Below are 24,975 nucleotides of genomic sequence, written 5' to 3'. Positions count from 1 at the left end.
ATCATATGATATCACTTATATGTGGGATCTAAAAAAAATGACACAAATGAATTTATTTGCAAAACAGAAACAGATTCATAGACATAGAAAACAAACTTATAGTCACCAAAAGGGAAAGGGAGGGAGGGATAAATTAGGAGTTTGGGATTAACATATATTAAATAGATAATCATTGAGGTCCTACTGTATAGCACATGGAACTATACTCAATATCTTGTAATAACCTATAATGGAAAAGAATCTGAAAACGACTAGGTTTATATGCAACTAAATCACTTAGCTGTACACCTGAAACTAACACAACATTTTAAATCAACTATGCTTCAATTTAAAAAAAAGACTCACAGACATAGAAAACAAACTTACGGTTATCAAAGTGGGGGCAGGGGAGGGGGAGAGGAGGGAAAAATAAGGAGTATGGGGTTAACAGATACAAACTACGATACATAAAATAGAGAAGCAACAAGGATTACTGTACAGCACAGGGAAAATAGCTTGTAATTACCTATAATGGAAAATAATCTGCTGAAAAAAACCATTGTTATGCTGTACATCTGAAATGAACACAATATGGTAAATCAATTATACTCCAATTAAAAAGAAAAGCAGGCCTAGAAATAATTAAAGAAAAAACAAAAGCAGGCTTTCTTAGAGAGAAAACTATGTAAACTGTGTCTTTGCAAAAGGACCAGCATGGTGCCTTGCACGTGAACATTTGACGGAAGGAGGTTACAAAAGAAGGAAGTTGGGGAGGGAACGCATCTCACTACCTCTGCTGTTACCACCCTGGGGCAAGGCATCATCTCTTTCCTGGATTTTGCTCATCGCATCCTAACTGGTCTCCCAGCTTTTGTACTTGCTCCCTCACAGTCTGTTCTCAATGCGCAGCCACAGGGCTCCTGCTAAAATCAAGTCAGACCACTTCACTCCTCTGCAGGAAACCCTCCAGCAGCCCCCATGGCACTAGCAGCGCAAGCTGGAGCCCAGGGCGGCGGCGGCGGTGGCCTAGGAGGCTCGGCCTGATCCGGCCCCGCCTCCTCTCTGCCCTCACCTCTTCCCCTCATTCAGCCTTCTGGCTACTCTTCTTGCAAGTGAGCCCTGCTCCCACCTTGGGGCATCTGCCCTTCGGTTTCCTCCGCCTGAAAGCTCTTGTCCCAGCTGCCACACCACCTGCTCCCTCGCTTCTTCCAAGCCTTTGCTTAAAGTCACCTTCACATCCCACATTCCCGATCACCTTTTTGAAACTGCAGCTTCCTCTCCTGCCCATACGCCAATCCCCTGCAGCCAGCTCCACCCTCCCCTGCCCTCAAAGCTCTTGCTGGAGTTGGTCCCACAAATCATATTTACTGACTTTGCCTCCATCTCCCTGAGCTACTCCCTGGGTAGCTCCAAAACATAAGCTTCGTAAAAGCTAGGATTCCAGACTTGTTCCCTGAATCCTTATCTCCATCCTGGCCATGGGTACCACATGTCTCTTCTGCCCCCACCTACATCTCCCCTCTGCTCCCCCGACACAGCCCATGGCGGGGGGGGGGGGGTGCTGAACTACAAACACAGGACAGTGTAATGTGAGAGACTGGAGTCACCAGCCGTTTGGTGAGAGCTTCCTGCCACCATGCCCAACAAAGTCCTGCTTCTGGGACGGAGCACTGCCCGCCCCCAGCAAGTGCAAGTGGCTCCATCAGAGGCCATTGCCTGCCCAGGGCTTTTTGGTCTGACCTCTTAGTCTAAACTTGAGCTACCACAACGAGCTGGTGAGGAAGACATATCAGTTATAGGGACTAAAAAGCCATACATATTTTCTCAGCACATCTCAATGTAGCATGAAGATGCGGATCCCACCTCAACTATAGGATGGGTTATTCGCTGAACAGCTGTCTCTTCTACTAGACTGTGTCCGTTTTACTCCACTGCTGTATTCCCAGAACCCAGCAACATGCAAATTGTTAAAAAAAAATTTTTTTTGAATGGGTAAATAAATGAGCAAATGGAAGAATGAAAGAGTGTAAGTGGACAAAATTCACCTTGACCAAAATAAAAGACACTACTTCTAGCATCACGGGAGGAGAGAGGAGGAGAGACAGGAATATGGGGAAGTTCAAAGGTGCAGAGCTAAGAAGCTGAGGGAGCTTCCACAAGATGTTTTTTTCTTTACCTGTGAATTGGCAGGGTAAGGGGTTATCTCCTAAAAGGGAAGGTTGGCAAGAAACGGGAGAGAGGATTAAGGACAGAATGAAGGTGTGAAATGGGTACTGTGGGGAATGGGACTGCATATCCACCAGAGACTCAAGAAGGGATTGCTGGGCAGAAGGTGGTCCTGAGAATTCAACTGTGATGTCAAAGCAGCAGATGCCAGCAGCCCAGAAAGGAAACAGAGCACGAGGAAGCCTAATTCAGGGAGAAGTTAGGGTGGCAGGCGGTCAAAATTGCAGACAGAGCTACACCTCAGGTCAACAAGAATTTGTCAGGTTCCTACTATGTGCTGGAGCTGCTCCACTGAGGATAAAACAAAACAGGAGAGCCCTTGACTTGGAGGAGCTAGAAAATGCATCAAGTATGAGGCAGTCCTAAATGCCTAAGTAAAACCAGAGGAGGTCTCAGGCTACAGCTCAGTTGTGAATGTGAAGGATGCCAAGACCAAAGGTGTTTTCTCTTCTCCCTCTCTGTTCTCCTTTTATACCAAAAATCACATCCCCTGCATCGAGAATTCTTTCCCAGCAAGTATGACCCACACTAGGCAGTCTTGGAACGCCACCTGGTGGGTATTCAAGGTATTAAACATGTAGCTTCCAGAGGAAAGGTTTCTAGAGGATAAGAACAGGAGAAAAATGCATTCATTCAGCAATATTTATTCCCCAAAACTCCGTAACAAGCGCCAGGAACACAAATAGATACTCTCAAGTTTCTTCTAGCCTAGTAAGAAAAAATTTAATTATTTATTAGGACTTAAACTAATTTCTGAATTGAAAGCCGGTATGAAAACAAATTGAATGAGAACTAAGATCTGTTGACTGAATTATGGTTCCTTGCAGAAGAAAACATAGTATCCACTGTTTAGAAAACCCCAAGTCTAGTCCATCCAGGTAAGCTGTTTTTCTTCAAGCCTACCTACTCTCATCTTCCTGAGCTCCCCAAATTTCACTCTGACCAGACACCACAAAACCCCACATCTTCAAAGGAGCCGACAGAGGAGGCAACTCTGGGGGGACAGTGTGGGGATAACCAGACTGAAGTCAACAGTCCTGAACTTGAGCTAAATGAAGCCAGGTGAACTTGTGCAAGGCTTTTTATGTCTCTGAGCCTGCTTCCTCACTAGCTAACTGGAAATCAGAATATCTACCTTTCAGGATGGTTACAAGGATTAAATAAGATAATAAAGTGGGAAACATGTTTCAAAGTGCTGATCAAATTTTGGTAAGTACTTTTACTAGTTCATAGAAGGGAACCTTCCATAAAGGAAAAACGTATCCCTTTCTCACTGATGAGCCATCACTGGTCCAGGTAAATAAGGAAAAGGTGGGGTGAAGGCAGAGGCCTTATCAAAGATGTTTTTCATTTCACAAAGAATCAAAACTGCATAGAAAAAGTATCTGTAGACAGATTCTACCTTTTATAGTCACATGAAAAAACATGAAGTACCTAGGAATAAATACAGCAAAAAATGTGCAAGATTTTAACAAAGAAAATTACCAAACTTACTGAGAGACATGAAAGATAACTTTATTAAATTAAGAGATATACCATGTTCATGAATTGCAAGATTCAGTATTGTAAAGAAGTCAATTCTTTCAAATCAATTATAGGGTCAATGCAATTCCAGTCAAAATCTCAATAGGTTTTTTAGCAATATTTGACAAGCTGATTCCTAAATTCACATAAAGATACAAAGGGAAAGGAACAGCTAGGGTACATAGAAGAAGGAGAATAAAAATGGAGAGCCAGCTCTGCAAATACCAAGACTTGTTAAGAAGCTATAATATTTAAAATAGTATGGAGGTTCCTTTAAAAACTAAAAATAGAGTTACCATATGATCCAGCAATCCCACTTCTGGGCATAAATCCAGAGGAAGCACTGATTCAAAAAAATACATGCACCCCAATGTTCATAGCAGCACTATTTACAATAGCCAAGACATGGAAACAACCTAAATGTCCAGCAATAGATGACTGGATAAAGAAGTTGTGGTATACTTATACAATGGAGTACTACTCAGCCATAAAAAATAATAAAATAATGCCATTTGCAGCAACATGGATGGACCTAGAGATTGTCATACTAAGTGAAGTAAGCCAGAAAGAGAAAGAAAAATACCATATGATATCACTTATATGTGGAATCTTAAAAAAAATGACAAAGGAACTTATTTACAAAACAGAAACAGATTCACTGGCATAGAAAACAAACAAGGTTATCAGGGGTGGTGGAGGGATAAATTGGGAGTTCAAGATTTGCAGATACTAACTACTATATACAAAATAGATAAACAAGTTTCTACTGTATAGCACAGAGAACTATATTCAATATTTTGTAATAACCTATAATGAAAAATATGAAAATGAATATATGCATATGTATACCAGAAACTGACACAACATTATAAATTGACTATACTTTAATTTAAACAAAAAACCACTATGGACTGGTACATGGATCAACAAACAGACCTGTACAATAAAGTCCAGAAAGAGAACTTTGTATTATATGAGTACTTGATACATGATAGACATGGGCAAAAGACAGTTTTTAGTGAGTGCTGCTGGGACAATTAGTTACCCGTATCAGTTAAGCGGAAATCAATTCCAGGTGTATTCAAGTCCTTAAGGTAAAAAGCAAAACTATAAAGCTTCCAGAAGATAAAATAGGAGAACATCTCCATGACTTTAGAGTAGGAAGCTTTCTTAAACAATTATAAAATGTACTAACTGTTAAAGAAAACACTGACATACTTTGACTGCATTAAAACTAAGAAGTTCTGCCCATCAAAAGATAGCATTAAGGGAGTGAAAAGGCAAATGACACACTCATCACATGTGTAACTGATGAAAGGACTCGCGTCCAAAACACATCAAGTACTCTAAATCAGCGAGGAAAAAACAGACGATCCCTTAGGAAAATAGGAAAGATATTGGAATGGAAATAGTATTTTGCCAAACAAAAGCAAAAATATACATATATCCCAAATAACTTTCATTACAGGGAAAGCTTAGATTACAACAACAATGATATAACATTACACACCCATCAAATAGGAAAAAAAAATTTTAAGTTGGTATTATTAAGCATTATTGGGGATACAGAGCAATGAAGATTCTCATACACTTACTGCTGGGAATATAATTGATACAACTGCTTTGGAAAACTGTTTGGGATTATCTACTATATTTGAATATATGTGAATTTTCCCTCTTAGATACATTCCTTAGAGAAACACACGTACATGTACACCAGAAAACATGTACAAGAATATTCAGAGCAGCATTTCTCAGAAGCCAAAACACTGCAGACGACTCAAATACCCAACAAGAATGTAACAGAAAAGTAAAGTACAGTGTATTCATATAGAGCTGGGGTCAGAAAACTTCTCCTTTGGAGGGTTAGAGAATAAATATTTCAGGTTTAGGTCTCTGTTTCAAAATCTTAGTAGTAGTAGTTCTTTTGTTTTTTCGGTTTTTTTTTTTTTACAACTTTATAAATATAAAAAGAGCTCTTGGCCCCGGGCCATAGTTTGCCAACCCCTGATGTAGGAAGCACTGAAAATGAATGACCTACAGCTACCTGCAGCCCCATGTGTGATTCTTATAAATGCAGCAATGAGACAAAGACATGACACAAATATACACACATATATACAAGTCACACAGACAAAAACTATAAATAAAACCCACAAAATATAATTCCATTTATCTAAAACAGGCACAATGACATTATAGGGTTTAGGGATGTATAAATAGGCCCTAAAATCACAAAGAAAAGCAAGAAAATAGTTACCAGACAAGTCAGAATCACGGAGACTTACGTGTGAGGGAGGGGGTTGTGACCTGAAAGGGACCTCTGTGGCTCTGGCAATATTTTTTTTAATTGAAGTATTGTTGATTTACAATGTTGTGCCAGTTTCTGGTGTACAGCGAAGTGATTCAGTTATATACATATATTTTTCAGATTCTTTTCCATTATAGGTTATGACAAGAAATCGAACATAGTTCCCTGTGCTCTACAGTAGGACCTTGCTGCTTATTTTATACACAGTGGTTTCTATCTGCTAATCCCAGACTCCTAATTTATCCCTCCCTGCCCCTTTCCCCTTTGGTAACCATAAGTTTGTTTTCTATGTCTGTGAGTCTCTTTCTGTTTTGTAAATTAGTTCATTTGCGTCTTTTTCTTTTAGATTCCACATATAAGTGATATCATATGATATTTGTCTTTCTCTGCCTGACTTACTTCCCTTAGTATGACATCTCCAGGTCCATCCATGTTGCTGGCAGTATTTTATTTCTTGACCTGGATGATGGTAACAGAGGTGCTTGCTTTCCCATTATTTGTTACCTTGTGCATTTGTGTTTGTTATTTGTCAAACTGTGTATTTCTGTTTTATGCATTTCCCTGCAGGTATTGTGTTTGGATGGGTCACCAGCTAAAATAGACAAGGAAATGGTAAAGAAAAGAGCTGAAGAGAAAACTATAGGCAGATGACACAGCACTCAAGTGACATGAGAGAGGATCTGAAAGGAAGAGGATGATGTCCCTAAGAGTAGGAGAGGCGAGTAATGTCCAAATATACGGACACCAAAGGCGGAGGAGCTACTGAACTAGCTGGAGAAGCCCTGGTTAGAACAGCACTGGGCAGTGGAGAGAGGGCTGACCGATTTTTCTGGTCTTCACAGGAGCTAGGACTAGAAGGTAATTCTACAGGTTTCACCAGAGCAAGGACGTAGGATGGGCTGGAAGGGCCATCGGGAGAAAAAGAAGAGGGCTGACAGGACAGGACAGGGCAGTCAGGGGCAGCCTGAGCAATGGAGGATGACAAGTAGTTTGTACTGTCTCTGACGTCTCATCGCCCCCCTCCCTGACACCCCCTCACTGGCACATAGAAGCAGTCAGGAGAGCAGTGTGTAAAGGGAAGAAATGGAGATTTCTGAAATACATACTTTTTAAATCTCTATTTTACAGGTCAAGAAATTGAGAGTCAGGGGAGTTAAGAGATGCGTCCAAGGTCACAGATGAGTAAATGGTACAGATGGGATTGGGGACTGGGACCCTGGCTGGTTGATGTAGTAATCAGGGTTCCCAAGAAAAACAGAACAAATAGGGGAGGGAGGGAGAGACAGAGACAGAGATAGAGAAATTGATTTTAAGGTACTGGCTCTTCCAAGTGCCAAGCCTGCACTCAGTGGAGCCGGCCAGCGGGCTGGAGACTGAAGCAGGATTTCTACATTTCAGTCTTAAAGCACAACTGCTCCTTCAGAAAAATCTCAGTCTTTGTTCTTAAGACCTTCAGCTGATTGGATGAAGCCCACCTACACTGTGGAGGGTGATCGCCATCACTGAAAGTCAGCTGGTTATAAATCTTAATCACCTTCTCAGATACCTTCACAGCAACATCTAGGTTAGTGTTTGGCCAAACAAGTAGGCACTGTAGCCGAGTCAAGCTGACACATAAAATTAACCATCACAGCCGGCCGTGAGCACCCCGTACTGACCAACTCCAGACCAACTTACGGTGACTGGGCAAACTTAGGCAAGAGGCTCAGATAGGAAGCACAGAAAGACCACCATATAATGAAGAAACTGAGGCAAAGCCATGTTAGCTGACCTGACCTGAGCCTCCGACCGTCAAGGCTGGGTCTGACGCCCCAGTCTCCTGACTCCAAATACCCTGCTCTTTCTCCTGGCCACTCCACTCTCTGTGGCTCCCCCTTACTTTCCTTCTGCCAGGCTCTGGAGCAGCCTAGGTGCTAAGCCCATGCCTGCCAGACTTGGGCCCCACAGTCCTGCCATTTTTTATCCTCCTAATGAGAACACTGAACTGTTCTTGGACATTCATTTTGTTTTTCTAGGCTGTTCAGCAGAACTATATTAGAGATGCTTAAGGCTAAATCATGCCTTAAGGAATGGCGTCCCTTCTCTCTGGGCACAAACAAACCAGCAGCCATCCTGCAGCTCATAGGTCCACAAAGAGTTGCCTTCTCTCTCCCTTTCTTCTCAGGCAACCTGTGGCCCAGGTTCTAAGAACAATTCCATCAGGTCAGAGATTCTACCTGGACCACCTGGTGGGGCATAGTACTTATCAATCAAGGATCCCCCAGGAAGCAGGCCTCTTCTGAATTTCAAAAATCATGCTTGAACCAACAGCCTGTGAAAGAGAGTCCCTTGCTTAGAAAAGCTAAGTCATACTCACTTGCGGGTTCAGACCTAGTAAGCACATTGGGCAACTGCTGGCCAGGGGCCAACTTTACATCAGGAACAAGTAACATCTTGGGAAGTCATTCATCCTAATGGAAGAAGTCCCTCATATCCGGCGGGGGGTCAGTAACAATTGGAGGAGAGGCATGGATCTGAATACCTCTCAGATTATACACTAGGAGCTGTGATGAGGAGTGTGGACCAAGAAGCCAATGAGTGGTCTGCCTAGTCCCACTGTAGGACATCTGCTCTGTGGCCTGTGCAGGAAACACCGTGCAACATCAGTGGGAGTGAAATGTACCTGCCCCTCTTGGTGTGAGGGCTGCAGCTCTCAGAGGCATGAAAGAGAGATGGTGAGGGACTGTCTCTTCTAGAGAGACATGGCTAGAAAAGTGTAGGGATCATAGGTCAGTTCAGATCAGATCAATTCCCTGCTCTGTGCCAGGCCCAGAGATGCACAAATGGACAAGACACAGCCCTTGTCTTTTCCAGAACTGACCAACTGGTGGGGGAAACAGACAGATAATACCAATAAGATAGAATAAGTGCTGTGATAGAGACATACCCAGGGTGCCAGGGGAGCCTGGTAGAGGGGCACCCCAACCCGCAAAGGGGTCAGGCTACCTGAGGGAAATGACGCTTGAGCTGAGTCTTTAAGTATGAACAAGAATTTACTAGTGGAGGAAAGTGAGAAGAGCACGCAGGCAGATCCAGGAGTGTAAGCAAAGGCCCAGAAGCATAAACAGCACGGGTGAACAGGGGAAACCAGCTGAGAGTTCAGAGGTCAGAAAGTAGTAAGATAGGAGGGCAGGGAGCAAAGGCTGGTAGTGAGGGAGGGGCCAGGCTCTGTATGCCCAACTAATAAACAGGTTAGACTTTATTCCATAGGCTATAAAGAGGCCCAAAAGGCTTTAAAAAGGAGCATGACCCATTTATGTTGTTCCAAATTGCAACAGGTATCACTGATTTCTATACGCCCATCTTTCAAACGATCAAGTTCCAGAGCGATCTTTCTAATGTGCAAATCCAACGATGCTGAATGAATGAATGAACCAATCAGAAGCGTTACTCAGGGACAAAGAGAAAGATTATCACCGTGCACTAATGATCCAGCTGAGATGAGAAATCATGAATTTACATAGATGCCAACCTGCACTGCCGTGTCATTTAATCCAGCAACAGACCAGCAGAAAAACACATTTGTGAGATGGTTACAGAGTCGGAATTCTGCCATGTCAGGCCTGAGAGTGAAGGGTATGGGTGAGAGAGTAACTCTGATGATTCACCACAGGGGTGCAGGCTGGGTAAGAGGAGAGCAGAGCACAGAGTCTCGCCCATAGTGGGTGCTCAGTATATTTTTGTTAAATGATGAAAAGCAAGAGGAATACAACTGTTCCATAATGTGTATGTGCGGTGGAATTGTAATAATTCTACACAATAAAACTGAAAAAGAAAAAAAAAAAAAAAACGAAAAAGAGGAGTACAACATCTCTGGATTTTACTCCCCAGCCCGTGTTTCCCCCCTTCTGGTAAGATCCTCCCACCCTGCTAACCGCGACCATGATCATGTGCTCCAGAGCTGACCAATCAGAGTACTCCAGCTCCCTGCTCACCCTAATAGGCCTAAAGAGAGTCATGTGACCCACAGCTGGCCAATCAGTGTTCTTCCCAGCACTGCCGCTGGGACTAGCTGTGAAGCCAGCCTTTTTCCTACAGACTGTGGACACTGGAAGGGTGGAAGTCTAGGGCTCACCACAGCCGTCTTTACCACACAGAGAAGCCCCCTCTGTAACAGTGGGGGATGAGAGAACAGAGCTGAGATAAAGAGTGAAACACTGGCCAAGGTCATCCTAGCCTGCATCACACCTTTATGTGATTTAGGGAAAAGCATCTTTTCCTCAAAAAAGCTCTTTGGCAACGTATCAGAGTACAATCTGAACATGTCTAAGTCACAGGCCCTGAAAATAGGCACAGAGGGGGCTGTGCCCTCTGCCGTGTTCAGTAACCCTAGGCACGGCCACTTAATGAAGTGTTCTCGCCTCAGTGGCTATCCTGCCCTCTTAGAAAGGCTGGAGTTGGAGGGCAGGGTACAAGAACGTGCCTCTGAGAGCGGCAGGTGAGAGAAGCAGTTTCGGGAGAGGTAGGGAGTAGCTGGGGCATGGCACGGTTGCATCTGGGTGTACATATTCTCCTGAGCTTGTCCAGGGCTTTGGGTACCAATGTAGATTTACCAAAGAGGTGATGCTTCCTCACTGCTGCAGGGCTCAGCTGAAACCATCTCACCTCCCTACAGACCTTATGTAGGTTAGTACGTGAATGGCATGTGTTTCACATACAGTGCCATGGGGATGGCTCTCCTTCAGATGTGGTGCCCTTGTGCAGAGCACAACCTGAACAATTGTACACGGGGACCCTGAGTCTAACAAAATCCTCTAACCCTAGGTATTGTACCCCTGACCTTCCCAGTTGAAAAGTCAACAAACTCTTCTTTTCTTTAGGCAAGTTTAAAATGGGTTCCTATCACTTGCCATTGGAAAAGCCCTGACTAATAATTCACACTGACAAGCAGAATGAAGCATAATACAGAGACCAAGGCCCAGACTCCAGGCTCTCGAGGTTTCTGTAAGTATTAAAATGGCAATGGGAAGAGAATAAGAAAGTCTAAGATGTCAGAGGTAGAGTTGTTTCGGGTAACAACAGAGTGGAGGCTAAGGCAGATGGAGTGAAGGGGAGGAAGTTGAACTGAGAGGCTGGGCCATCCCCACAGATATGGAAATTCCCCAAGATGGTTGCAGACATGAGGTAGAAATCCACCTCAGAGAATAATGGGCAATTTTCTTTCCCCTCCAAACCTCTCCCCTACTCCTTCCCACTTAAACGTGATTAGTTGGTTTATTCCTAAATTTGCCTAGAAGCCCAGGTAACCCATTAATGAGGACTTCTTACTCTTTCTATCTCTGGGGAAAAAAAAGCCAAACAAAATCCAATGTGTTCACCCTACAGGGAAAAACCCCCGAAGTGCCCCTGAGGCCTGGACATGCACAGTGCCCGCCCTTCCGCTCCCAGCCCGCCACAGAGCAACTGTGATTTGCTGAAGAGGCTCAGAAACTCCGATGTTATCATTTTGCCCTTCTCTCTCCAAAATGACCTCAAGTAACCGCGATGTGATGGAAAGATATGTGAGCTTTAAAGTGCAACAGATCTGGCTTGAATTCCCGTTCTGCTCTTGGGCAAGTGACACAATTTTTCTGAGCCTATATTTCCTTAACTCTAAAATGGGGATAACAATTCCCATCTCATTAGGCTGTTGTAATTAGTTAAATGCAGTCATTTATATAAACTACTGCCTTAGTGCCAGCACACAGTTTCCAGGTCTGCCACCATAATCCTTCCCCCAAGAACCCCAACTGCATCAGAACCCCTTCCATTAATCACTACTGAGCATGAGGATGGCCACGTGGGGTGGGGAAAGAGAACTGAATTAGCTGTCAGGTGCCCGGCACTCCACATGCGGCTTTAGAACTTCAACTGGGCACAACACCCAGCCTGTCTGACCCTCAGTTTCCTCATCTGTAAATGCAGATGACTGAACCCAGAACCCTGTGCATGCTAAGCATGCATTCTACCACTGAGCTATATGCTCCCTCATTCAATAAATCTTTATTGAGCTTCGGACGTTTGAAAGGAGTTGCTACAGTATTTAACTCTTATAGGACCTATTTCAGTCTTAGTAATTTAGTTGACTATCACCTCTTTCTGACTAGACTGAGCTTTTTGAGGGCAGATGGGATTTGAGCAGGATTCAGTGTCTGTTGACTGATCAAATGAACCCAAAGGACTGACCATGTCTCAAATAACACAGCTGTCCTGAGTTGCTTCTCTCTGCCCATTAACTCTACCCTTGGGGGCTGCTTGTTACTCTAGTCAGGCCCAGGAGACCCACCATGTTTCCATCACTGTGAAGGAACCACTCCTTGCCCTCCAGATGACTTAGCAGTCTCGAGGCCCTGACCTGGCATCAGACCCCACGTTGGCCCGGGGAGGTGTCACCTCTGAGAGCACAGCCTGGCTTCTGCCCAACCAACATGTAAGCTCTCCAGTCCCTCTGCAGCCCATGAGGCTCAGGGGCCATTAGCGCTGGCTGGGGCCGCTGATATTAATGAAGGATGCTCTCAGAACAACTCAGCTCTGCTTCCTGGGAATCAATCAGCCCACCAGCAACAGAGACAGATCTCGCTGGCAAATGTGTTTCCCTCTGGTGCTAAGCCAATCCAAGGCTGCCTGCTGGATGGGGGGTAGGGGAAAGATTTTGCTTCTCTTCCTCACTTTTGTCTCCTCCGTTCCTTCATCTCCCACCTCCCTTTTACTCTCTTTATCAGTTTTCCTGCTTTCCCATTGTCCCCCTCCTCCTCTTCCTGGTGTCCACCTTCTTTCCTTGGCTCTCTATTTTTCTCATCTTTGTCTAATTCCATCTCTTTGCCACTTTGCCTTTCCGGCTTTTTGTATATCTGTCTCTCTTTTAGTGTTTTCCTCTTTCTCCCCTCCTTCTACATTTCTAACTCCTCACTCTCAATCCTACAGCCATTATAGAGGCAGGAAAGCACCATTCAGGGCACAAAAGTCAGATTCTAACAGAACACAGAACACCAGGGGGGCGGGGGTAATCAGAGGAGTCTGAGACAGTATTTGAAATGATCTATTAAACAGCCTTGAAACCGGGCTAAAGGTTCCCTCCCCTTTCCCCAAATAAAACTCAATAAGATACCATTTCACACCCACAAGACTGGCTAAAAAGCTGACTTGACCAAATGCTGGCAAGGATGTAGAAGCAACTGGAACTCTCATACACTGCTGGTGGAAGTAAAATGTAAAATGGTGCAACCAATTTGGAAAAGTATATTCTTCTTTTCTCATAAAGTTCAACATACTCCATGACACAGCAATTCCACTCTTTGGTGTATGCCCAAGAGAAGTGAAAAAGTATGATCATATAAAGACAAAACCAAATATTCAGAGCAGCTTGGTTCATAATAGCCAAAATCTGCAAAGTACCCAAACATCTATCAATAATAAAATGAATAAATAATCATGGTATAGTCATACAATGGAATACTACACAGCAATAAAAACAAAGTGGCAACATAATGATGAATCTCCAAAACATTACACTGAGTAAAAGAAGCCAAACACAGAAGAACATGACTCCATTTACATGAAATTCAAAAACAGACAAATTGCTTCAGCTGACTCTGATTGTAGCTTTGTGAGACTGAAGGAGAGGGCAGTGGTTTTTTCATGTTGTTAAGACTAACCTACTGTAATAAAAATGAGAACGTGGAGGTGTGGGACTGGCAGGGTGGCAAGGGCAGGAGAGAGATTACCTGGAAAGAGGCATGAAGTAACCTTCTCATGATAGAAATGTTCTCTCATCTTGGATGACAGTAGCACAAGTGTATATATTTATTAAAACTTATTGAACTAGACACATAGTATCTGCACATTCTATTGTATACAAATTATGTTCATTTTTAAAAAATCACCCATAATTATATGATCCACAGAAAGATACTGCTGTATTTTCACCATACAAATATATCTTCATAATTGTGGTTAAATGATATATACAGTTCCATTTTTCGCCCTCCCCTCAGCTCATTTGAACATCATTCTGTGTATTTTTCCATGCCTTTAAAATTCTTTGAAAAGCATCTCTTTGAAGGAATAGATCATCCCAAAGATGTATCATAACTTACTTCAGCATTTCCCTACTATTGGCTAGGTATGTTGTTTCCAATTTTTCACTATTATTAATGGCAACGTCACAACAAATGTTAAATGGAAACATGTAGGTCTTGAAGTTGTTTTTTTTTTTTTACATCAAATTAGTAGTTTAAGAGCAGGCACTCTGGAGCCGTACTAGCTAATTTTGAATCTCAGTTCCACCACTTACTAGTTGTGTGGCCCAGACAAGTTCTTAACCTTTCGCTGCTTCAATTTCCTCAATGGAAACAGAGATATTAATAGTAACTTTCCTCCTAGGATAGTTGTGAGGTTTAATGGGATAATAAATGTAAAGCACTTTGAACTGTGCCTGGCACTTAGTAAGCCCTCAAGAGGTGTTAGCTATTATGTACAATATTATGAGAAAGGAAATACAACTGGGCTTAGAACAATTGATGTTGCAAACAAGCTTAAAAAATTATTGTTGTTGGAAGACTGGGGGAGGCTGGAGAGAGTTTTTAGACGCCCCAAAGTCTACACTGGGTCTGGCAGCATGCAGACTTGGGATGGCATAACCCACATTTGCCACATCGCTTGACCTTGGCAGATGCTACTGTTCAACTACCACACTGTTCCCAGAGAAACCAGATATAGCCTCGTAATTCCTTTCATTCTAATCAAGTTGACATAAGGGATGGGATGGTTCTCAACCCTGGTACATATTGGAATCACCTGGGTGGTGGGGTAGACCAACTTCCAAGATCGCCCCCAACGACCCCCGCCTCCTGGTAGGCATGTCCTTGTGTAATCCTCTCCCTTTGAGTGTGGGCTGGACCTCATGGTTTGTTTCCAATGAATGGAATATGTCAAAAGGAATGAGGTGTCATTTCCATGAATGGGTTATAAAAGAGGGTGACTTCTGTCTTGCCAGCAGGCTGACTTGAATGAAGCAAGCTTCCATGTTGGAGAGGCCCAGGTGGCAAAGAACTGAAAGTGGCCTCCAGCCAACAGCCAGCTAAGAACTGAGACCCTCGGCCCAGCAGCCTGTGAAGAACTGAGTCCTGCCAACAACCACTGAGTGAGCTTGGAATCCTGCTCCAGCTGACCTTGACAGCAACCTTCTGAGAGACCCTGGGCCAACACCTTGATTGCAACTTTGTGAGAGACCCTGAAGCAGAGGATCCAGCCAAGCTGTGTCTGGACTCCTGAACACAGACACTGTGAGATAATAAATGCACATTGTTTGAAGCCACTAAGTGTTGGGGTAACTTGTTACACAGCGATAGATAATGAAGACAAGTGGAAAAGGAGGTCTTTAAAAATTTATTCTGCTGCTAACTAATTAAATCGGAAGTTTTCTAAGGATAGGACCCAAACACTGGTAGTTTTTAAACCTCCCCCGGGTGATTCCCCTGACTGGGCTTCTTCTCAAACTGTGAAGTGCATGAGAATCACCTAAGTATTTTGTCAAAATGTAGATCTAGGGTGAAGTCCAAGGTTTTGCATTTCCAACAAGCTCCCAGGTTATGTTGATGCCGATGGTCCCCAGACCACACAAAGTAGCAAGGGTCCAGGGACTCGAGACCCAAGACAAGACAGGCCTGGACCAGGTGTATGGCTGGGAAACAGCATGGAGCAGGAGGATGGGAGGTGTGTGAAGGGATATTCCTCAGGTCTTAGCACTCATCTGAGCAGAGGGTGAGGGGGTGTCGCAGCTGCCTTAAGTCCAGGGGACTGGGAAGGAGCTGGCATTTTTAGATGAGATGAGGAATTTTAAAAAGAGAAGCAAGATTAGCAGGAAAAATAATAAATGATGGAAGTAACCTGATAGAGATGATCAGGACATGACTTGTGGGACCCAGTACAAAATGAAAATGTGGGGCCCCTTGTTCGAAAATTATTAAGAATTTCTGGGATGGGGGTTATGACTCACACACGAAATCCTGGGTTCAATCCCTAGTACCTCCATTAAGGGAAAAACAAATGATTAAGAATTTCAAGATGGCGAGAGTGGAGCATTAAATCCAAGGCTGGGAGGCCCTCTGAGCACAGGTCACACACCTTGGGGGGGATTAATCTAAAGCAAAACTTACCTGCTCCAAGAAACTATCTTTGGTGCCCCTGACATCCTCTCTCCCCACCTCTCTGCCCTGGGGGACGTCATGCTCTGTGCCCAAGACTCCCTCACACGTTATCCCACCACAAGGCACTGGTCCTGCTAGCTCCTGTGCCTGCCTTCCCAGGAAGACTGGGAGCTGACAGAGGGCAGAAAGAGTGACTGCTTTGCTGTTTTTTTCCCACCAGTTCTCATGGAAGACAGGGTGTGATCTGTTTAAGTCCCCCCAGATCAGGAGCAGCCCTGTGGCTAAGCCCCTGTCCTGCACCCGCTTCCCCTGTGTTCGTGCTTTGCCGAGGGAGAGCTGTGCTGCCCTGAGCCCAGCGGGGTATCCGTTTTCCCTCCCTCCAGCCCCTCCCTGGGTCTGTGGGCCTCTCTCAGATCGGCCACTCAGAAAATAGGTTCTGAACAGAGTTCACAAGCTCTAAGAATATTCCTGAACAGTTACTTTTAGCAGAGTGCTTTATGGTCCAGAAAATAGCTGTTCCCAGGGGTCTGGGGGATGGAGAATCGGATGAAGTCAGTCAAAAGGTACAAACTTCCAGTTATAAGATAAATAAGTACTAGACATGTAATGCATAACATCATTAAGATGATTAACACTGCTCTGTTATACATGAAAGTTAAGAGGGGAAATCCTGAGTGCTCATCACAAGGAAAAACTGGTTTTTTTCCCTTTAATCTTATATCTATGAGATGATGGATGTTCACTAAACTTATTGTGATAATCATTTCATGATGTCTGTAAGTCAGATCATCATGCTGTACACCTTGAACATATACTGTGCTATATGCCAATTATATCTCAATAAAACTGGAAGAAAGAAAAAGAAGAAAACAGCTGTGTCCCCCCTCGAGGCTTGGCACTGGCTCCTTGCTGATCATCTGACATTGACTGGTTTCCTGTGGTTGTCTGTGAATTGCTTACAGTGCTAACCTGGACACCCTCAGGATCAGACCCCACTCTCAGGCCAGCCCCCCGATTGCCTTAAAAGGGGCGAGGGAGTCTCCTTCTGGGCCACGGGAATGAACAAGAATTTACAATCAACGTACTGGAAAAATACAGAATCAAACCAATCTACCTGGCAAACTGATCATCCCTTCCTGTACTTAAATCATGTCTCAAAGCAAGAAACTGAAATGTCAAGAGGATGAAAATAATGCAATATATCACAATCTACAAAATTCCATTGAATTTTATCTGCTGCAACTTTGCACATATCATCCTGAAATTATAGGTAAATGATGGGATGTTTAGTATCTTGCTCTGTGACTTTATACCTAAGAAAGAAGGGAAGGAATAATATTCGCTGTGTAGCTAGCATGTGTCGAGTACTGTGTTGGGCACCTCACATGTTACCAGGTTTACCAGCCTAGAGAAGCAGAATTACAGTGATGGGGAGAACAGTCTCATAAGCGAAACAGCCTGGGTACAAGTGAAGCTCTGCCACTTACTAACTCCTGCCTCACTTTTCTTATCCGTGAAATGGAGACAATGGTAATAGTACTCGCCTCCAGAAATTGATGAACTGATTAAAGGATTAAATGAGTTATTACTTATAAAACACTTAGGACAGCACTGACTTCCCATGGTTAATAATCTACTTTTGTCTCATAAGAGAGTATGATAATGCTCAATTTACAGATGAAGTAACTGAAATTCAGAGCCATGAGTCAATTTGCCCAAGGTCACAAAGCCAATAGTGCTGTTGCTGGTATGTGAACTCAGGAATGCTCCAAGCATAGCCCAGGACTGAAATTTGAGCTCCCATCATGTGTCAGGAACTGCAGACAAAGTGGAGAACTAGAAGATGAGGTCCTGGGGAGAAGAGGGGAGGCAAAAACAAGCAAACAGATGGAGAAGATAACTTCATACAGTGATAATGCAATGAAGACGATGAGACAGACTGACGTCAACAGGCAAAAACTGAAAATAACCCAAATGTTCATCAGTAGGTGAATGAATACACAAACGGCAGTAGTATATTCACACAATGGGATGGCAGGGAATGAAAAGCTGATACACATAACAACACAGATGAATCTCAGAATCATTATGCTGGGTGAGAAAAAGCAGACACAAGATACTACATGCTATATGATTCCAGTATACCATCTAGAGAATGCAAATGACTCTACACTGACAAAAAGCAACCCAGTGGTTGCCTAGGGCTAAGGGCAGAGAGCAGGATGGACTGACTGCCCAGAAGAAATTTCTGGAGTGATGGAAATGTTCTGTATCTGGATTGTAATGGCTGGTTCATCGGTGTATGCATGTAACAAAACCCATCAAGCTTTACACTTTAAATGGACATAGTTTCCTGCATATTAATTAAACTTCAGTCAAGGAGATTTAAAAACATGGAATAATAACTATGAGATTGATAGGGAAGGACTACTTTTTCATTTGAAGAGAATGAAATTTGTCCTAAGAACTTATTGATGAGAAGGATGTTTAAAAACACAAACAAACAACCCAATCAAAAAATGGGCAGGAGACCTAAACAGACACTCCTCCAAAAAAGACATCCACATGGCCAATAGGCACATGAAAAGATGCTCAACATGACAAATTATTAGAGAAACGAAAATCAAAACTACAATGAAATATCACCTCATAACAGTCAGAATGGCCATCATTAAAAAGTCTACAAATAATAAATGTTGGAGAGGGTGTGGAGAAAAGGGAACCCTCCTACACTGTCGGTGGGAATGTAAATTGGTGCAGCTACTATGGAAAACTGTATGGAGGTTCCTTTAAAAACTGAAAATAGAGTTGCCATATGATCCAGCAACCCCAATCCTTGGCATATATCCAGAGAAAACTCTTAATTCGAAAAGATACATGCATTCCAATGTTCATAGCAGCACTATTTACAATGACCAAGACATGGAAACAACCTAAATGTCCATTGACAGGTGACTGGATAAAGAAGATGTAGTATATTTACACAATGGAATTCTAGCTGTAGAAGAATGAAACAATGCCATTTACAGCAACATGGATGGACCTAGAGATTATCCCACTAAGGGAAGTAAGTCAGACAGAGAAAGATAAATATCATATGGTATCATTTATATGTGAAATCCAAGATATGATGCAAATGAACTTATTTATAAAACAGAAACAGATTCACAAACATAGAAAACAAACTTATGGTTACTAAAAGGAAAGGGTGGGGGATAAATTAGAGGTTTGGGATTAGCAGATACTAACTACTATATATAAAATAGATAAACAACAAGGCCCTACTATATAGCACAGGGAACTATATTCAATATCTTATAGTAAACCATAATGGAAAAGAATATGAAAAATAATATATATATAAAACTGAATCCCTTTGCTGTACACCAGAAACTAATACAACATTGTAAATCAATTATACTTCAATTAAAAAAAAAAAAGGATGTTCCAACTGTAAGAAACTAAACAGATCTCATCCAAGGGCACTCAAACATTTTCAAAACATGGCAAACTAGGGGCAGGGGGCACCTGGCCCCTGATGCAATGAGGAATCTCTAAAGAGAATTTAAAAAGAAGAATAAGATCCACCTAAAAGTTTCATTACCATCTACTGGCAATTCTAAACAATGTCAGCGACAAGATACTCCTCCCTGCTCGAGCAGACTGCTCCTATACCAATATTTTCAGTAATGGTCCATGGGATCAGAAAATTCTATGTGGCATACAGGTCACCTTAATTTTCATTAAGTATAGTGGTAAATCATGGTCTTTAAAATATGACTCATAAGCTTTCACCACACCTGTTTTAGTGTGGCAGCACTCCTTGACAGTGCCATGCCTTTGTGACTTTTTCCCTGACTTTTATTGAAATCAGACTTGAATAACTTGATTCCCATCTTGTACATGGGAGACCCAGGCCATTCAGGTACATAATGGTAATGTCAGATCCTGCTGGCCAACTAGCTCACAGATGCCAGCTACTTCAGAAAAACTGGTTTGTTTGTTTGTTTGTTTTTATGTTTGTTTGGTTATGTTTGACTGAAAATCTCCTGCAGATCATATTCTGAGATCCAGCAAATGATATCACGTGCTCCAGACCATGTACTCAATGGCTAACGCTTCATTTCTACCAGTGAAGAAACTGAGACCCAGAGATATTAAATCATTTCCATAATGGAATAGCCAAGACCAGGATTCAAGTTAGAATTTTGCCATCCACCACAATACCCCCACTACATATTTACTGAACACATTCTATACGCCTGGCACTGTGCAGGCAGAGACAGCCCACAGAAAATCCCGAAGAAATCGTCTCTGCCCTTTAGAAGTATAGTCTTAGACAATGGACTGGAACAGAGAGCCCAGAAACAAACCCACGGACCTATGGTCAATTAATCTTCCACAAAGGAGGCAAGAATGTACAATGGAGAAAAGACAGTTTCTTCAGCAAGTGGTTTTGGAAAAACTGGACAGCTCCATGTAAATCAGTGAAGTTAGAACACTCCCCCACATCATACACAAAAATAAACTCGAAGTGGCTTAAAGGGCTAAGTATAAGACATGACACTTAAAACTCCTAGAAGGGAACATAAGCAAAACATTCTCAGACATAAATCATAGTGATATTTTCTCAGCTCAGTCTCCCAAGGCAAAAGAAATGAAAGCAAAAATAGACAAATGGAACCTAATTAAACTTACAAGCTTTTGCACAGCAAAGGAAACCATAAACAAAATGAACAGACAACCTACAGACTGGGAGAAAATATTTGCAATGTGACCAACAAGGGTATAATTTCCAAAAAATACAGACAGCTCATATAACTCAGTATCAAAAAAAAAAAAAAATCTAAAAAGAATAGTCTAATCAAAAAATGAGCAGAAGACATTAATAGACATTTCTCAAAAGAATACATACCGATGGCCAACAGGCACACGAAAAGATGCTCAACAGCTAATTATTAGAGAAATGCGTATCAAAACTACAATGAAGTATCACCTCACACCAGTCAGAATGGCCATCATTAAAAAGTCTACAAATAATAAATGTTGGAGAGGGTGTGGAGAAAAAGGATCTTCCTATATTGTTGGTGGAAATGTAAATTGGTGAAGCCACTGTGGAAAACAGTAGGCAGGTTTCTTAAAAAACTAAAAATTGACTTGCCATATGATCCAGCAATCCCACTCCTGGAAATATATCCAGAAAAGATGAAAATGCTAATTCAAAGAGATACATGCACCTCAATGTTCATAGCAGCACTATTTTTAATAGCCAAGACATGTAAGTAACCTAAATGTCCATCAACAGATGAATGGATAGTATAAATACATAATGGAATATTACTCAACCATAAAAAAGAATGAAATATTTCCATTTGCAGCAATATGGATGGACCTAGAGACTATCATACTAAGTGAAGTAAGTCAGACAAATATCATATAATATCACTTATATGTGGAATCTTAAAAAAATGATACAAATGAAATTATTTATGAAACAGAAACAGACTCATAGACATAGAAAACAAGCTTATGGTTACCAAAGGGGAAAGGGGAGGGGGAGGGATAAATTAGGAGTATGGGATTAACAAATATACACCACTATATATAAAATAGATGTTAAACAACAAGGATTTGCTGTACAGCACAGGAAACTATATTTAGTATCCTGTAATAACCTATAATGGAAAAGAATCTGAAGCTGTACACCGGAGACTAACACAATATTGTAAATCAACTCTAGTTAAACAAAAAATAATAGAGAAAGAGAGAGAGAAAGAAATATAGCCTTAGAACCCAAGAGTAAAGATCATGAATACACCAAGAAAATGTATTCAATGGCTGAGCGCCTCTTATGCAAGACACGGAGCTGGACCCTGTCATAATAACTGACGGAGATCAGGGGCTCCCCTGCAACCATCCCACTTCACACTGTGTCTTACCTGACTTGCACAGCAGCTTCATTAAGTAGTAATATCAGAATCCCATTTTACAGAGAAGGAAACTGCTGTAAATACGTGTTAAATAACTTGTCTAAGGTCACATAACTAGAAGTAGAAGAGGTGGGCTTCTCCTGGGTCTGAGAGCCAGAGAGACTTCTTACTCAGTGTGCTCCCTGGCAACGCTATTACCATGCAGATGGGATAGGAAGAGAATAAGCTTTGGCACTCACCCTTAAGGGAGGAGGGAGGGAGGAAAGACGGAAGAAAGGAGAAACAGAGAGAGGATGAATCAACGAAATGGTAAATATAATCACAGCTTAAATGGACTCATGCTCTCTCCCTGCTCCCCTCTGTGGAATCCTACTCTAAATGAAGGATCTGATAAACTCAGATCCAAGTGTCACTGAACATGACACAGGACGCTTTTAACTAACCTAGAGCAGTGGTTTTCCACCCGGGCTGCACATTAGAATCACCCAAAGAGCTTTCAAAAAACAGGAATGCCAGGGCCCCACCCCAGAAAATGTAATTCAGTTGAACTGGAACGAGGCCCAGGCCATAGTGGTTTTTTTCCTCATGTGCAGACAGGGTTGAGCATTTCTGGTACGGTCCAACCCCCTCAGAGGTCAGAGAGTTGATGTCACTTCTCCATGGCCAGAGGGCCAGTAGGTGACAGAGGTGGGATAGGAACTCATAGCATCACTGACTTACTCTAGACTTTATCAAGTCTTGAGCTCATGAAATTCTTCCTTTTCCCTTACATGTCTCAGAGTTCAGTTTTCCTCATTCATATACAGCACCTACCATGTGCCAGGTGCCAGGTGCCAGGTATATGGCAGTGAACAAAACAGCCAGTTTCCTCTCACCTTGACCTCAGCAGGAAAAGCCCAACCATCCGGATGCCTTTCTCAGTCTGGATCATGTTGTCTTCACTCGTTCATGAGTTTCTTGGGTCCAGGAGCCGTGAGTTACTCATCTTTAGAGCCACAGGGCCTACCACAAGCCTGGCAGGGGGGCAGATTTAATAAAAGTTTGATCAATACGATAAATGAATGCAAGTGATTCCTGAATAATCCCCTTACATGGAATTAAAAAAAAAAAAACAGAAAAATGTCAAGAAGACCACTTGTATTAGTCAGGATTTTCTCAAATTTATGTCATAGAAATCCAACTTTAATTTTTTGAGGCACAAGAGGGTATTTATTTACTCATAACTGGCAAAGGCAAGTGTGCAGAATCCCAGAGCTCAAACCATGTCGTGAAGGCTCTGTCTCTCTTCCCAGTTCCCAGCTTAGGTGACACCATCTTGGCTTCACGCTTCATTCAGGGCCTTTCCAGTATTCCCAGGTTCATCTCCTCTGATTTTAACAGTCCCAACAATGACCACAGTTCATTACTGGGGAAGACTCCAAGGGCCCCATCCAGTCATCCCTAAATCAAGTACTCTGGATGGTGAAAAGTGCACTCTGATTGGTCAGCCTGCCTCACAAGCCCACCTCGGGGCAGTCGGCAGGGTACCACTACTGTCAGCCTGACCAAGAATACATGGAATTGGCAAGGAGTCCCCCTTACGAAACAGAAGGCACCAGGATAGTGAGGTAGACTGCCACAGTCTTCTCTTTCCATCTTTTGGTTCCACAATCCTACTTGGCATTGACTTTTGTCCTCATCCATGTAACTTCATGGATACAAGATAGGTGCTAAAGAGCTAAACATTACAATGTCTTCAAGGCAGGAAGTAAGGGAGAGGAGCAGCCCTAGTATTATCTGTCACTTTTATCAAAAAAAGCAAAAACCTTCCCCATAAAGACATCCCTTAAACATCACTGGCCAGCACTGGACCACTCTCCTACCCACCATCTGCAAGGGAGGTTAGAAAATCTGGTTTTAACAAACTGTAATTGAATTGCATGACAAGCTGGGATGAGTCCAATTCCTCCCCCAGCCTGTTCTCTTCCCCTCTGTGGTTAATTACTCTTGCTTTAAGTCCCCATAGCATCCTGGGCCTCCCTTATCAAAGAGACAGAAGCATCATACACCAATTGCTCATTTTTCTAGCACCCACCCCCTGCTAAGATTTCTAAAGACTACTATCTTGTTCATAGTTGTATTCTCAGCTCTTAGCACAGTGCCCAGTTTCATCCCACAATGTTTTATGAGTACCTACAAAGTGCCAGGCCCTGTGCAAATAAGTGGGCTCTCAGTGAACACTTTTTGGATGGATGGATGGATGGGGATGGATGAATGGATGTGTGTGCAGTGGGTGGGTGGATGGTGGATGAACGAATGGTGGATGGTGAATGGTTGATGGGTGGGTGGATGGATAGGTGGGTGGATGACTAGTTGGGTGGGTGGGTGGATGGATGGTGGGTGTATGGGTGAATGGACAGGTGGGTGGGTAGATGGTGGAGAGATATCATCACTGTCCAATGAAATGGCTCCACCCAGAGCAGCCTGAGGCTCCCTTGTCCTCCTACTCTCACTTCTCTCACCCCAGGCTGTCACTGTACTTTCCTAAAAGCCTTCTTATTTCATATGGAGCCATCAGATGGTCTCTCCTGGGTACTCAGGCAACAGCTAATACTTTCCCTCCCTTTTGCTATCCAGCATCCAGTTGTATCTTGAATCAATACCAGTAAGCTGGGTGTGAACGGAAGGTGATTACTATTTGCCATTATTTACCTCTGAGTGTGTGCATTCCAACTGCTTCCATTCTCCTCTCTCTCTTTCTCTCCCTCTCTCTCTCCTTCCCTCCGCCCCTTTCTTCTCCACTCCTTGGGAACTGGTTCAACCAGAGTACAACCAGCTCATCTGCATCTCGCCCCAGCGG

The 24,975-nt window shown here is 42.8% G+C and overlaps 1 protein-coding gene across 2 annotated transcripts in view; it reads right to left on the bottom strand.

The window, feature by feature from the left end:
* HEPHL1 (hephaestin like 1) overlaps window positions 1-24,975 on the bottom strand; it is a 191,082-nt gene that overhangs the window by 165,348 nt on the left and 759 nt on the right. Inside the window, exons 1-2 of one of the 2 annotated variants that reach the window (XM_074372875.1) lie at window positions 24,828-24,965; window positions 23,012-23,149 (exon numbers count right to left, since the gene is read on the bottom strand). The gene's annotated coding sequence lies outside the window, so the exon portion shown is untranslated. Of the gene's footprint in view, window positions 1-23,011; window positions 23,150-24,827; window positions 24,966-24,975 lie in introns of those variants that run through there. The other variant, XM_074372873.1, reaches the window with a different exon arrangement.

This window comes from Camelus bactrianus, chromosome 10, assembly GCF_048773025.1.
Source record: "Camelus bactrianus isolate YW-2024 breed Bactrian camel chromosome 10, ASM4877302v1, whole genome shotgun sequence".
Classification (NCBI taxonomy): Eukaryota; Metazoa; Chordata; class Mammalia; order Artiodactyla; family Camelidae; genus Camelus; species Camelus bactrianus.
Note: the sequence above shows the minus strand (reverse complement) of the source record. Positions and strands in the feature narration are given on the sequence as shown.